The sequence below is a fragment of the Saccopteryx bilineata genome, chromosome 2, assembly GCF_036850765.1.
Source record: "Saccopteryx bilineata isolate mSacBil1 chromosome 2, mSacBil1_pri_phased_curated, whole genome shotgun sequence".
In the NCBI taxonomy this organism is placed as follows: Eukaryota; Metazoa; Chordata; class Mammalia; order Chiroptera; family Emballonuridae; genus Saccopteryx; species Saccopteryx bilineata.
Window position 1 is genome coordinate 310410806 of NC_089491.1, and position 14728 is coordinate 310425533.

Here is a 14728-nt window from a genome sequence, read left to right on the forward strand (position 1 = left end):
GGAGATATGGCAGCATTGTTGAGGTCACGGAAACGTAAGATGGATTTAAATTGAGTTCCTCAGAACAGATAGAATTCAGATCAGGAGAAGAGCATAGGCTGAGGCAGGAAAGAAAGAATGCATTGAGAAAGAAGGGAGAAACATTTAGTAAATCGTTGTGCATTTTTAGGAAAAGATGCGATGAGGTCGGGGTAAAGCTTTTACTCATAGAAAAGCCAGTGAGTTTCATGATCATTTCTATGTATATCCTTAACCCAGGTTGTAATCTTGAAAATGCTGGTTGTCAGAATGACCAGGTCAGTAAGTGGCTGATTTAGTATGAATCTGTCTCTGCTACAGGAAAACTAACTCAAACACTGGTAAGTCAGTAATATGATTTTCTGAGGATACCATAAATCCCCAAGTTACAAATATTGACATATAACACATATTTATGAACAGTGCACCATAAGGACTATTTTTTTCTTAAAGATTTTATTTATTGATTTTTAGAGAGAGAGAAAGAGAGAAAGGGGTTGGGGCAGTGGGAAGCATCAACTTGTAGTAATTGTTTTCCGTCTGTGCCTTGACAGGGGATTCGAACTGGTGACCTCAGCATTCCAGGTTGATGCTTTATCCACTGTACCTCCACAGGTCAGACCGTAAAGGCTGTTACTAATCAATTGCAGTTGGACATCATTGAAAATGATAATAGAGTTACTCTACTCTCATGGCAAAGAATTAACCAATGAAGATCTTATGGAACCAGAGCAGATGGTAGCATTTAGGGAAGAAAACAGACCTAGAAACTGCAGAACTGGAAAAGTTTTCTAAAAATGAGTTAGCTGTTGCTTTTTGTCTCATGGAATCAGTAATGGCAAAGTTGGAGGAGCAAGATCCTGATACAGAGAGGTTCACCAAAGTTGACCATACAGTTACTGAAGGCCTGAGATTGCTACAGGGCCATTTATGATGAGAAAAAGAAAACCTCTCGCCTGACCAGGTAGTGGCGCAGTGGATAGAGTGTTGGAATGGGACGCGGAGGACCTGGGTTCGAGACCCCAAGGTCGCCAGCTTGAGCGTGGGCTCATCAGGTTTGAGCAGGGCTCACCAGCTTGAGCCTAAGGTTGCTGGCTCAAGCAAAGGGTCACTCGTTCTGCTGTAGCCCCCTGTTCAAGGCACATAAGAGAAATCAGTCAATGGAAAACTAAGGAACCACAACGAAGAATTGATGTTTCTCATCTCTCTCCCTTCCTGTCTGTCTGTCCCTGTCTGTCACTCTCTCTGACTCTCTCTGTCTCTGCCACAAAAAGGAAAGAAAAAGAAAAGCTTTGACCTCATCAGTAGTGGTGCAGTGAATAGAGTATCGACCTAGGATGTTTAAGTCCCAGGTTTGAAATCCATAGGTCATCGGCTTGAGCGTGGGATCATCTGGCTTGAGCACAGGGTCATGGGTTTGAGTGTGGGATCATTGGCATGATCCCATGGTTGCTGACTTGAATAAGGGGTCACTGGCTTGGCTGGAACCACATGGTCAAAGCACATGTGTGAAGCAATCAATGAACAACTAAAGGGATTAAAGTGCTGCAACTATGAGTTGGTACTTCTCATCTCACTATCCCCCCCAAAAAAATAGAAAAAAGAAAGGAAAGAGAGGAAGACAGAAAAGAAAAGCTCTGTACTGTATAAACCTCCGTTGATGCCTATTTGAAGAAACTGACTTCAGCAGAATCAAACCCTGACTCTAACACCAGGCCCATCCTCTCCAAGCCCATCATCTTCTGCATCATCCACTATGTTTAAGATTGTATTTGAAAATGCTTAAGTATTTATATGCATAGAAAGGTAAAAATAAATACTATCTTAAGACAAACATCTAAGTTACATTTAATAGGTAAATGTACCTGTTCCAACTTATATACAAATTCAACTTAAGAACAAACCTACAGAACCTGGGGACTGCCTGTAGCTAGATGCCGCTTATCATGATTAAAGTTTTTCTTTGTCTTGACCTATTTTACATTTTTTTTAAGTGAGAGGAAGGGAAATAGACAGATTCCTGCACATGCCTGGGCTGGGATCTACCCAGTAGCGTCTGCAGCGTCAGTGTGTGGCTGATACTTAAATCAACTGAGCTATCCTCAGCACCCAGGGGCTTCGATACTCTAACCAAGTCACAGGTTGTGCGAAGGGATGAGAGAGAGAAAAGGGGGAGAGAAAGGGGAAAAGAAGCAAATGGTCACTTCTCATGTGTGCCCTGACCGGGGATCGAATCTGGAATGTCGGCATGCTGGGCCGAGGCTCTATTCACGGAGCCAACCAGCCAGGGAACTACAATATGTTGCATCTTAAGATAGTACTTACTCTACGCAAGTTTGATCACAGGAACCATCAACCAAGAGTGCTGTCCTCTCTGAACACCTCAAGCTGAGTATTGAGTTTTATATCATCTTTTAATGAGCTATTGCTAGATAGGTAGCGTTCTTTATCCAATCAGTGGGAAGGACTGCTTCACAGCTGCCTAATCTCTTGCCAATTCATTCATTACATTAGCAGAGTCATACTTATGTTTATTAGGGTAGAATTTTAAACCTTTTATTTCTCCCCCTATCTCTAGGATGTAGCATTTCTTGATACCTTTGAAGTGTGTGAAACAATAGCAATAGCTTACCCAATGTTCGCCCTGGAAGTAGCCTTAAATTTTTATCGTTTTTCTTGTTGGTCCTACTATAAAAGATTCACAGGCCCACCTAACTTTAGTGTCTGTATAAAAGAAACAGTTTTGGCTATAACTTCTAAGAGTGATTGGAATATGCCTAAAGCTATATAAATTAAGCCACTTTTGGTTGAGTTAATTTGGTAAACTGACACTCCTTACTGCTAATCTTGACCTATCCATTTTAATTTTGTGTGTCTTTGGTTTGGATCCTCTCGGATAAAGAATAAAACGTTTGACCTGTGATAGCACAGTGGATAAAGCATCAGTTTGGAGTGCTAAGGTCGCCCTTTCGAAACCCTAGCTTGCCTGGTCAAGGCACATACAGGAAGCAACCATGAGTTGATGCTCTTGTTCTCCCACCATCATCCCTTTTTTTTTTAAATTAATTTATTTTTTACAGAGAGTGAGTCAGAGACAGGGATAGACAGGGACAGACAGACAGTAACGGAGAGAGATGAGACGCATCAATCATTAGTTTTTCATTGCACATTGCAATGAAACATCTTAGTTGTTCATTGATTGCTTTCTCATATGTGCCTTGACTGCGGGCCTTCGGCAGACCGAGTAACCCCTTGCTGGAGCCAGCGACCTTGGATTCAAGCTGGTGGGCTTTTTGCTCAAACTAGATGAGCCCGCGCTCAAGCTGGCGATCTCGGGGTCTCGAACCTGGGTCCTCTGCGTCCCAATTCGACGCTCTATCCACTGCGCCACCGCCTGGTCAGGCCATCATCCCCTTTTCTCTCCCTCTCATTCTCTCTCTCCTTCCCCTCCCTATTAAAAAAAAAAATTAAAAAAAAATTTTTTTATTTAGAAAAGACATTATGAAATGTGGGGAAGCCATGATGGCACTTTTAAAATGAAGACATATTCAATGGTACTGTTACCTATTAGGTTTCAAAAAAGAATCTCCATTCTATAAGTGACTATTGGTATGGAAATGTCTTTTTCTATTTAAGACTGTTTTCCTAGTTACAGTGAAAATAAATTCAGTATAGTTTATTGAGTACTAAACTTGGATTTTAAAATAAGTTTTGGTTATACAGTCTGAAACCCCAGGGTTTAAACTTTATATATGATGTAGTAAATGTATGTTTTTTGGTCGTCAGATGATAGAAGAAATTAAGTAACTTAAAACTATTTTCAAAACATTAAAAGCTTCAAGCTCACCTGACTATCCTATTGAGAGACAATGTGAAATCAAAACTGATGTGAGTTACTATGCTACATTGAGGACTGAGGGCTGACTGGGTAGTACCACAGAGGGCTGTGTCATAGTATGTAAAAGTGTCATTGCATCCCCGTACTACCCTCCACCGTCTTTAAAATCAATACCAGGGAATATTAATTACTGAAGCTGAATCTGGTTGTCATCATTAAACAGGTGAGATAAGTTATATATAGACTATTTTTGAATGAAGGTTTTTTTTTTTTTTTTTAATTTATTGATTTTAGAAAGAGAGGAAGGGAGAGAGAGAGAGAGACAGGGAGACAGGAACATACATCTGTTCCTGTATGTGCCCTGACCCGGGCTTGAACCGACAGCCTCTGCCCTTTGGGGCAAGGCTCTAACCAACCGGGCTGTCCAGCCAGGGCTGATGAGGGTAGTTCTTTAGGTGCTTTATGAAGATTAGAGTATTCAAATCCAGGTAAGAGACCCGTCTAATTAAGGACTGCTAGTGTATTGCTTACTTGTGAGATTTTGTTAAGGAACTAGCAGGCTTTCTCCCTCTCCCATCTGCTTATTATATCACCTTCTTTGATCTAATAAAATGTTAACCTTATCAATAATTAATGTTTTCTAGTTTAGCTTTTAATCAGATGCTCCTCAAGTTGTTATTATGCTATACTTGCAATGGCTCTAATACAGGAAAACTTTTATAACCACCCTATAATAGTAGCTAAAAAGTAGATTTCTTAAAGATTTTGTCTTTCTTAAAGCTCTAGATTCACTAACCTTGCTTTTTAAGTTGCATGATTCTGTCCTGGCGGCTCAGTTTGTTAGAATGTTGTCCCAATACACCAAGGTTGAGGGTTTGATCCCCAGTCAGGGTGTATACAATGAATACATGGAACAACAAAGGCATGTTTCTCTCTGTCTGTCTCTGTGTTTCTCTCTACATCTCTCCCTTTCTTTTTTTTTGTATTTTTCTGAAGCTAGAAACGGGGAGAGACAGACAGACTCCCGCATGCACCCGACCGGGATCCACCCGGCACGCCCACCAGGGGCGACGCTCTGCCCCCCAGGGGGCGATGCTCTGCCCCTCCGGGGCGTCGCTCTGCCACGACCAGAGCCACTCTAGCGCCTGGGGCAGAGGCCAAGGAGCCATCCCCAGCGCCCGGGCCATCTTTGCTCCAATAGAGCCTTGGCTGCAGGAGGGGAAGAGAGAGACAGAGAGGAAGGAGGGGGGGGGGGTGGAGAAGCAAATGGGCGCTTCTCCTATGTGCCCTGGCCGGGAATCGAACCCGGGTCCCCCGCACGCCAGGCCGACGCTCTACCACTGAGCCAACCGGCCAGGGCCTACATCTCCCCCTTTCTTTCCCTCTCTCTTCCTTTCTTTAAAATCAGTAAATAAAAATTATTTTTTTTAAGTTTCATGATTCTTAGGAAGACCTAGAGCTGCATCTAAGTAAGTTAATATGTTTAACTGGGGGAAGGAATTCAGTAATTTGAGATGGGTTTGAGATGTCTTTTTTTTTAAAGATTGTATTTACTGATTTTATGGTGGGGGGGCGAGAAGTATCCACTCATAGTTGCTTTACTTTTTAGTTCATTGCTTGCTTGTATGGTCCTTGACCAGGCCACTGAGGGCTTTGAACCAGGGAGCTCAGTGTTTCAGGTCAATGCTCTATGTACTGTGCCACTCACTACAGGCCAGGTTGAGAGGTCTTAATTACTAGATTATCTTAAATTGTGCTTTTGGTGACTTATCAGTTAAAGAGTCTACTTGATTATCTGGCACTGATCTGGTTCTATATAGCAGTTGCTTTTTAGAAATATTTCTTGAATGAATTAGTGATTTAATGGAATCTATCCTTTGTAATTCTTTTTTTAAAAAGTGGCTTTAGTGTTGTGAGATCTAAATGGTGTCAGTGGTACAAAATGTAGGTCCTGCTACATGAAGTTTGAATATACAGTGTCAGTAAGTATATTCCCTGCAATAATCTAGGAATAAGAAATATGTATTCTTATGGGTAGAAGGCTTGTTCTAGTCTTAATTTGACTGGTAGACATGTATATACGTACTGGGGAAATCTGTGGGACTTTTTCAGTATGGGGAAGAATAAAATCTTAAAATTAAACTCACTGAAGGTGAATTTCTTGTATTTTTTTGGGGAAGTACTGATTGGATGCTTAAACTGTTTCTTTATGTTATTAGTTGGCTTTTTATAGCCTTTATTTACATTTAGGGAGAGGTCTTTCAGATGACCATCTTAGACTAGGAAAGGAGGTATGGATTGCTTATTCTCTGTAGTCAAGTTAGAAGGGGTCCAATAAGAAAGAAGTTTGTAAATACTTATATCTTCTTGACCTCTCCACAGCTTAATAATAAACAACATGGCCTTGGCCGATTGGCTTAGTGGTAGAGCGTTGGCCTGGTGTGAAGGAGTCCCGGGTTCGATTCCCGGCCAGGGCACACAGGAGAAGCGCCCATCTGCTTCTCCACGCCTCCCCCTCTCCTTCCTCTCTCTCTCTTCCCCTCCCGCAGCCGAGGCCCCATTGGAGCAGAGTTGACCCGGGCGCTGAGGATGGCTCCATGGCCTCTGCCTCAGGCACTAGAATGGCTCTGGTTGCAACAGAGCAACGCCCCAGATGGGCAGAGCATTGCCCCCTGGTGGGCATGCCGAGTGGATCCGGGTCGGGTGATGTGGGAGTCTGACTGCTTCCCCGTTTCCAACTTCAGGAAAAAAAAAGTGTAGCTATCTCAAGATCAGAGTGAATGCTTTTTTGTCCATTGTAGGTCTGAACTTGTATAAAATGGTAGGGAAAGACTTTCAGAGTAAACACACTGGCTGCAAGCTTTGGAACTAATCATAAGTTCTCATTTTACAGCTGTTACCAGCCCTTTCTATAGGTGGTTTTATTAATTTTATTATATATATAAATGTTAGAATACTGTGGGAAAAAATGTTTTATTTTAATTTTTAAACAAATTATTGAATTTTTCAAGAGCCTCAGTTTTTCTTTTCTATAAAATTAGACAGGTTTTTTTTGCTTGTTTTTTTTTGTGTTTTTTTACAGAGACAGAGTCAGAGAGAGGGATAGATAGGGACAGACAGACAGGCACGGAGAGAGATGAGAAGCATCAATCATCAGTTTTTCGTTGCGCATTGTGACACCTTAGTTGTTCATTGATTGCTTTCTCATATGTGCCTTGACCGCGGGCCTTCAGCAGACCGAGTAACCCCTTGCTCGAGCCAGTGACCTTGGGTCCAAACTGGTGAGCTTTTGTTCAAACCAGATGAGCCCACGCTCAAGCTGGCGACCTCGGGGGCTTGAACCTGGGTCTTCTGCATCCCAGTCCGATGCTCTATCCACTGTGCCACCGTCTGGTCAGGCTAGACAGTTAGTTATGTTTATTACTATCTATGGCAGGGGTCCCCAAACTACGGCCGCGGACCACATGCGGCCCCCTGAGGCCATTTATCCGCTCCGCTGCACTTCCGGAAGGGGCACCTCTTTCATTGGTGGTCAGTGAGAATACTGTATGTGGTGGCACCGCAAAGTGCAGCGTTGCTCACATACAGTACTACTTCCGGTGATGCAGGATGCACGTGTCACAGCTCCGGAAGCGCGTTATATCACTTGTTACGGATAGCAGTGACAAATATGGAACTGGATATTGACCATCTCATTAGCCAAAAGCAGGCCATTGAAAGTTACCATTGAAATACTGGTCAGTTTGTTGATTTAAATTTACTTGTTCTTTATTTTATTTTATTTTATTTTATTTTATTTTATTTAATTTATTTATTTATTTTTTTGTATTTTTCTGAAGCTGGAAACGGGGGGGAGACAGTCAGACAGACTCCCGCATGCGCCCGACCGGGATCCACCCGGCACGCCCACCAGGGGCGAAGCTCTGCCCCCCAGGGGGCGATGCTCTGCCCCTCCGGGGCGTCACTCTGCCACGACCAGAGCCACTCTAGCGCCTGGGGCAGAGGCCAAGGAGCCATCCCCAGCGCCCGGGCCATCTTTGCTCCAATGGAGCCTTGGCTGCGGGAGGGGAAGAGAGAGACAGAGAGGAAGGAGGGGGGGTGGAGAAGCAAATGGGCGCTTCTCCTATGTGCCCTGGCTGGGAATCGAACCCGGGTCCCCTGCACGCCAAGCCGACGCTCTACCGCTGAGCCAAGCGGCCAGGGCTCTACTTGTTCTTTATTTTAAATATTGTATTTGTTCCCGTTTTGTTTTTTTACTTTAATTTTTATTTTTACTTTTATTAATTTTTAGAGAGGAAAGAGAATGAGAGAGAGAGAGAGAGAGAGAAGGGGGAGGGAGGAGCAGGAAGCATCAACTCTCATATGTGCCTTGATCAGGCAAGCCCAGGGTTTTGAACCAGCAACCTCAGCATTCCAGGTCGACGCTTTATCCACTGCGCCAGCACAGGTCAGGCCTGTTTTTTTACTTTAAAAGAAGATATGTGCAGTGTGCATAGGGATTTGTTCATAGTGTTTTTTATAGTCCGGCCCTCCAACGGTCTGAGGGAAAGTGAACTGGCCCCCTGTGTAAAAAATTTGAGGACCCTTGATCTATGGCTTAGTGATTTGACCTTTTGGGTACTTTTGGATTTTACATAAGGGAATTTTGATCTGTAGTTCACTGAATTATTCTTACTGGATTTTTTTTTTTTTCCAGTGAGAGACCGACAGAAAGGAAGAGAGATGAGAAGCATCAATTCTTGTTGCAACAATTTAGTTGTTCATTGATTGCTTTCTCATATGTGCCTTGACCAGGGGGCTCCAGCCAAGCCAGTGACCCCTAGCTCAAGTCAGAGACCTTGGGCGTTCTCAGCGTCCAAGGCCAATGCTCTACGCTACCATCTGGTCAAGCCCTTACTGGGATTTAAATTTTACTTCTGAAATGAATCTCTTCATGAGTTATAAACTATATTCTTTTGTTTTGTTGTAAGTAACAGTTTTGAGAATGCTAAGATTAAGGACATCATAATGCAAAACAATATATATATATTTTTTGACAGACAGAGAGAGGGACAGATAAGGACAGATAGGAAGGGAGAGAGATGAGAAGCATCAATTCTTGCGGTAATTTAGTTGTTTATTGATTGCTTTCTCATATGTGCCTTGATGGGGGGTTGGCTAGAGCAGACCGAATGACCCCTTGCTCAAGCCAGCGACCATGGTGTCATATCTATGATCCCACATGAAGCCAGTAACCCTGCACTTAAGCTGGTGACCTTGGGGTTTCAAATCTGGGTCCTCCGCATCCCAGTTCCATGCTCTATCCACTGCGCCACCACCTGGTCAGGCCAAAGCAATATATTCTTAATGCTGGTAATGTTGATTGAATAAATTAAAACCTCAGTTTTTGGAAGACTTGGGGGATTCAGTGACAGGTAAATTTGACCTGGGGATAATTTCCTCTTCAAGGACTGTTTTACAAATATCTGTCTTTGTTTTATTCTTAAATTAATTAACTCATTGTATTTTTACTTTGTAATGGTCAGTTTGTATTTGACTTTTCCTGGCCTGAATGTCCCTGAGGTAAATTAGAGCATACTTTTTTTTTAAGCTGGTGAGGGGAGGGAGAGACAGACTGAAAGGGAAAGAGATGAGAAGCATCAACTCATCTCATAGTTGTGTCTCTTTAGTTGTTCAATGACTGCTTCTCATATGTACCTTGATGAGGGTGGGAGGGTGACTCCAGCTGAGCTAGTCATCCCTTGCTCAAGCCAGCAACCTTGGGCTCAATCCAATGACCTTAGGCTTCAAATTAGAGGCCATGGGATCATGTGTATGACCCCACACTCAAGCTGGCAACCACACGCTCAAGCCAGTGAGCTTGTACTCAAGCCAGATGAACCTGCATTCAAGCCAGCAACTTCAGGGTTTTGAACTTGGGACCTCAGCGTCCCAGGTCAGTGCTCTGTCTTCTGTGTCACCACTGGTCAGGTTAGATTATACTTTTAAAGTTTTCTTACCTTATTGTCAGAAAGTCTACTAGAATTCCAAATATTATATGATTTACATCAGAGGTTCTGGGATTGCTCTGTGGGCACATGGTAGAAAGGACAGCACTGGCCCCAGCCTGTAGCTCAGGAAATAGAGTGTTAGCCCGGTGTATGGACCTGAGTTCAATTCCTGGTCAGGGCACATAAGAGAAGTGACTATTTATTTGCTTCTCTCCCCCACCCTCCACTCCCCCTCCTTTCTCTCTTTTCCTCCTGCAGTCAGTGGCTTGATTGGTTCGAATGTGGCTCCAGGGGCTGAGAATGACTCGGTTGGTCCCAGCGCATCAGCCTCAGGTGCTAAAAATAGCTCGGTACTAGAGTATCAGCCCCAGGTGGGGTTGCCAGGTGGATCTTGGTTAGGGTGTGATGGGAGTCTGTCTTACTGTCTCCCCTCCTTTCACTTAAAAAAAAAAAAGGACATCACTAAATTATTTAAAAGTCTCTTATTTAATTTAATCTAAAGTCCTGTTCTTTATTCTTTTGTTTTAAACTGATTCTTTGACATGAAATGATGCTTATTGGTTGGTGATTTATAAAAAATATTTTAATTTGGCAAAATAAAGTTGACAATATTATGTGGGTTCCTAATTTTTTAATTTTATAATTTAGCTAGTATATGGAATCTAAAAGTCTGGAAATCAGTAGTCTCCTATAATGACACAGAATAGCATATTAATAGTTCTAAAAAAATCATTCAAAAAAGTAATATGCTTAATAATAGTTTAATTCAGCTTTTCCCAGATTATTTATTTATTTATTTATTTTCTGAAAGGTCACTGATTAATAAAGATCTTATAGAATGTGGCTTGAGAAATGCTCCTCATTCAAATTTCTCAGAGGAATTTATTAGAGTATGTAAATTGTTGAAAACTGGTTATGTTCCAGGCACTATTTCATTGATGAAGTGACTTGCACAACATCATGCAACTGGTTTGTTACTCTGTGTTTCCACTCTAGTTTTGTTTAACTTCAGGTTTATTGCTTTTGACCACCTAGGCAGTTCTGAAGCATTGCTCATCCTTACTTAGAGGAATTAAGATTGGGATATTCAGAGAAGTTTGTTTTATGTGCATTTGCTTCCCTAAGTGTGATTTTTATCAGAATATGCACATTGTGTGTCATTTCATTGACTCTTAATCCCAGGTTATTTATATTTCCCAATTTAGTGACACAGTACTTGGAATATAGAGCTTAGAACAGGGGTTGGGAACCTATGGCTTGTGAGCCAGATGTGGCTCTTTTGATGGCTGCATCTGGCTCGCAGACAAATCTTTAATAAAAAAAATAATGTTAAAAATATAAAACATTCTCATGTATTACAATCCATTCATTTCCTACCGCTCATGTTCATGGTTGCGGGTGGCCGGAGCCAATCACAGCTCTCCTCCGGGACAACACCAATTTTTTATTGGATAATGCGTAAGGTACACTGGTTGTTGTGAGGTCAGGAAATAAACTTCCCTCCTTTTAATCAAGTAGTCAGCTAGCTAATTGTAGAAACCCTTTGGCAAAGAAGATGGCTCTCTCCTTTGTGGAGAGAGCAGGTTCTGCAGGGTGTCTAATATGCAATGATAAAATTGCATCGATGAAACGGTCAGATATAAAGCGGCACTTCGACACACGCCATACTACATTTGCATCAAAATATCCAGCGGGGATTCAGACTTGCTATCCACACAAACATCATAAGCCCAAGAGTAAGTTGGGATCATAGTACCAGTGTAGTGTTGTCTCACTGGCCAGCCTCCAAATTCCCACACAGAAAAAAAAAAAAAATCCAGCGAGGAACAGCAGGAAGAAAGCATATCAAGAGCTACTGTGCAGAGTGCAAGCTAGTTAGCAGCAACTCCGTGTTTGGACCCAACAAGGTGACTGGAATTCAGCTAGCTTTGCTAGTGCTTTAGCAATTGTGAGAAACGGAAGGCCATTCACAGATGGGGAGTATGCCAAAACATTCATGCTTGATGTTGCCAATGAACTTTTTGACAACTTTTTGGATAAAGACAAGATAATCAAATGAATAAAAGACATGCCTCTGTTGGTAAGAACTCTTCACGATCGTACCATCATGATGGCAAATCAAATTGAGGCAAAAAGTGAAGGACATAAATGCAGCACCCTTCTTTTCTCTCGCTTTGGATGAGTCAACAGACGTAAGCCATTTATCCCAGTTCAGCGTGATTGCAAGATATGCTGTTGGTGACACACTACATGAGGAAAGTCTTGCTGTTTTGCCTATGAAAGAGACCACAAGAGGGGAGGATTTATTCAAGGTTTTCACTGAGTTTGCTAAAGAAAAAAATCTACCGATGGATAAACTTATTTCGGTGTATACTGATGGTGCTCCGTGCATGGTGGGGAAAAACAGAGGATTCGTAGCGCTTCTTCCTGAACATGAAAAGAGACCCATCCTAAGTTTTCACTGCATCCTACATCAGGAGGCGCTTTGTGCTCAGATGTGTGACGAGCAGCTTGGTGAGGTGATGTCGCTGGTCATTCGGGTCAACTTTATTGTTGCCCGAGCTTTAAATGATCGCCAGTTTAAAACACTGCTGGATGAAGTTGGGAATAATTATCCTGGTCTGCTTCTGCACAGCAATGTGCATTGGTTGTCAAGAGGGAAGATGCTCAGCCGTTTCATGGCTTGTCTGAGTGAAATCCGGACTTTTCTTGAAATAAAAAACGTCGAGCATCCTGAGTTAGCTAACAGAGTGGCTCCTGAAGTTCTCCTATCTTGTGGACATGACTGAATATCTGAACCAGCTCAATGTGAAAATGCAAGATGTTGGAAATACAGTCTTATCCCTTCAACAAGCAGTATTTGCATTTGAAAACAAGCTGAAACTTCATCGTGGACATTGAAACAGGTCATTTACTACACTTTGAAAAACTGGGAGAGTTTAAAGATGCATGCACAGCAAGTGACCCTGCTCAACATCTTGATCTCCAGCAGCTAGCAGGCTTCACATCTAATCTCCTGCAGTCATTCAAAGCTCACTTTGGAGAATTTCATGAGTGCACTCATCTTTTTAAGTTCATCACCCATCCACACAAGTGGGCAGTGAACAGCACCGACCTGAGTTACATCCCTGGTGTCTCCATCAGAAATTTTGAGCTACAAGCTGCTGCTGACCTAAAGGCCTCAGACATGTGCGTGAATAAGGTCAAGTCACTGAATGAAGATTTGGAAAGACTTGCACAACAGCAAGCAGAGTTGGCGAGCAAACACAAGTGGGGAGAAATGAAAAAACTTCAACCCGCGGACCAGCTGATTGTCAAAACTTGGAACGCTCTTCCCGTCACATACCACACACTGCAGCGTGTGAGTATTGCTGTACTGACAATGTTTGGCTCTATGTATGCATGTGAGCAGTTTTTCTCACATCTAAAGAACGTTAAGACCAATCTAAGATCATGTTTAACGGATAGAAGTCTCAAGGCTTGCATGAAGCTTAACCTCACCACGTATCAACCAGACTACAAAGCCATCAGCAAAACCATGCAGCACCAGAAGTCACATTAATGGTAAGAAGTACTTTATTCCTCATTGGTTAACAACAGCATAACAATGTCATTAAAAAGAATTCAGAGACTTATTGTACTTTAAAAGTGTTGATCTTACATAAAATGCACACATTTACTTGTATTTAGTGTTAAACATAATGTATGGCTCTCACGGAATTACATTTTAAAATATGTGGCGTTCATGGCTCTCTTAGCCAAAAAGGTTCCCGACCCCTGGCTTAGAATATATTTGCTGAGTGAATGAATGTTGTCAGTTTATGTAATAAGATTTTATCAGCCTAAGCTAAAGGTAAGAAGATAAAATTTTCCTCTAGACTATGATGGTATACATTCGAGTGTTAAACAAAGAACTTTCACAGCTGAAAGTTTTTCTTAAATAAAGATTTTATTGAGGCAAGATGCTAACCAGAAAAGATCAGGCCAGGGGCACAAAGTCTAAACCATCAGCATAAGGCTAGGTGGAAAACACTAGAATGTCTTCTGTATAAATAAGAAGTGGAGACTCCTGGGTTCTTTGGCACTTGGCTATTCTCTCTTTTGGATCATCCTGGAAATTGCCCCCTGGAAGTTAATATGGAGTTCTAACAGACATGAATATGAGCAGTCTTTTGTTTAGCTGCTTTTCGCCTATTAACAGTATGACTGTTCGGTCCCTTTATCTCACTCCAGTTGCTTTAATTTAATGTAGAACATTTCAGAATTTCTTGTCAAGAGCTAACTGCAAACATTTTGGATCATTTAATATTTTATATTTATACCACTGGGTTGTTCCCCTTCTTGCTGCCTTTACTGTGAAGTAGCAAAGAACACTGTGACGAAAGCCTTTCTGGCTTTTGTGTTGGATGAGGCTAACTTTTTCTCTGATAATTGTTGTAGTTTAGTCTTTTTTTTTTTTTCTTAGAAAATTTGGCTTCTTGTCCATCTGATCAAGCTTATATCAAGTAACACTTTGTCCTGTGACCTTATTTTCTGCCTTGCTACACAATGAGCTAAAGAAGGTTGGTTGATTATACACTCCTGTTTGGAGTCCCTGATAATGTCAGTGTTCAGTCATGGCTTGGAATGAAGGAACAAAATGATGAAGGTTGTGAATGTTACTATTCTTAGGAAGTGAGACCATAAAGATCAAGGCAGTTATGGCCTAGAGCCGAATCACAGCTCTTCAATGAGTATTTAAGTTGTATATATAAAAAAAATCTTTAGGCCCTGGCCGGTTGGCTCAGCGGTAGAGCGTCGGCCTGGCGTGCAGGGGACCCGGGTTTGATTCCCAGCCAGGGCACATAGGAGAAGCGCCCATTTGCTTCTCCACCCCCGCCCC

The 14728-nt window shown here is 42.1% G+C and overlaps 1 protein-coding gene and 1 pseudogene across 4 annotated transcripts in view; both read left to right on the forward strand.

The window, feature by feature from the left end:
• RNF115 (ring finger protein 115) overlaps nt 1-14728 on the forward strand; it is a 109654-nt gene that overhangs the window by 3024 nt on the left and 91902 nt on the right. The gene's annotated exons all lie outside the window — the stretch shown is intronic.
• LOC136327462 (small nucleolar RNA SNORA23) lies at nt 11545-11649 on the forward strand (annotated as a pseudogene).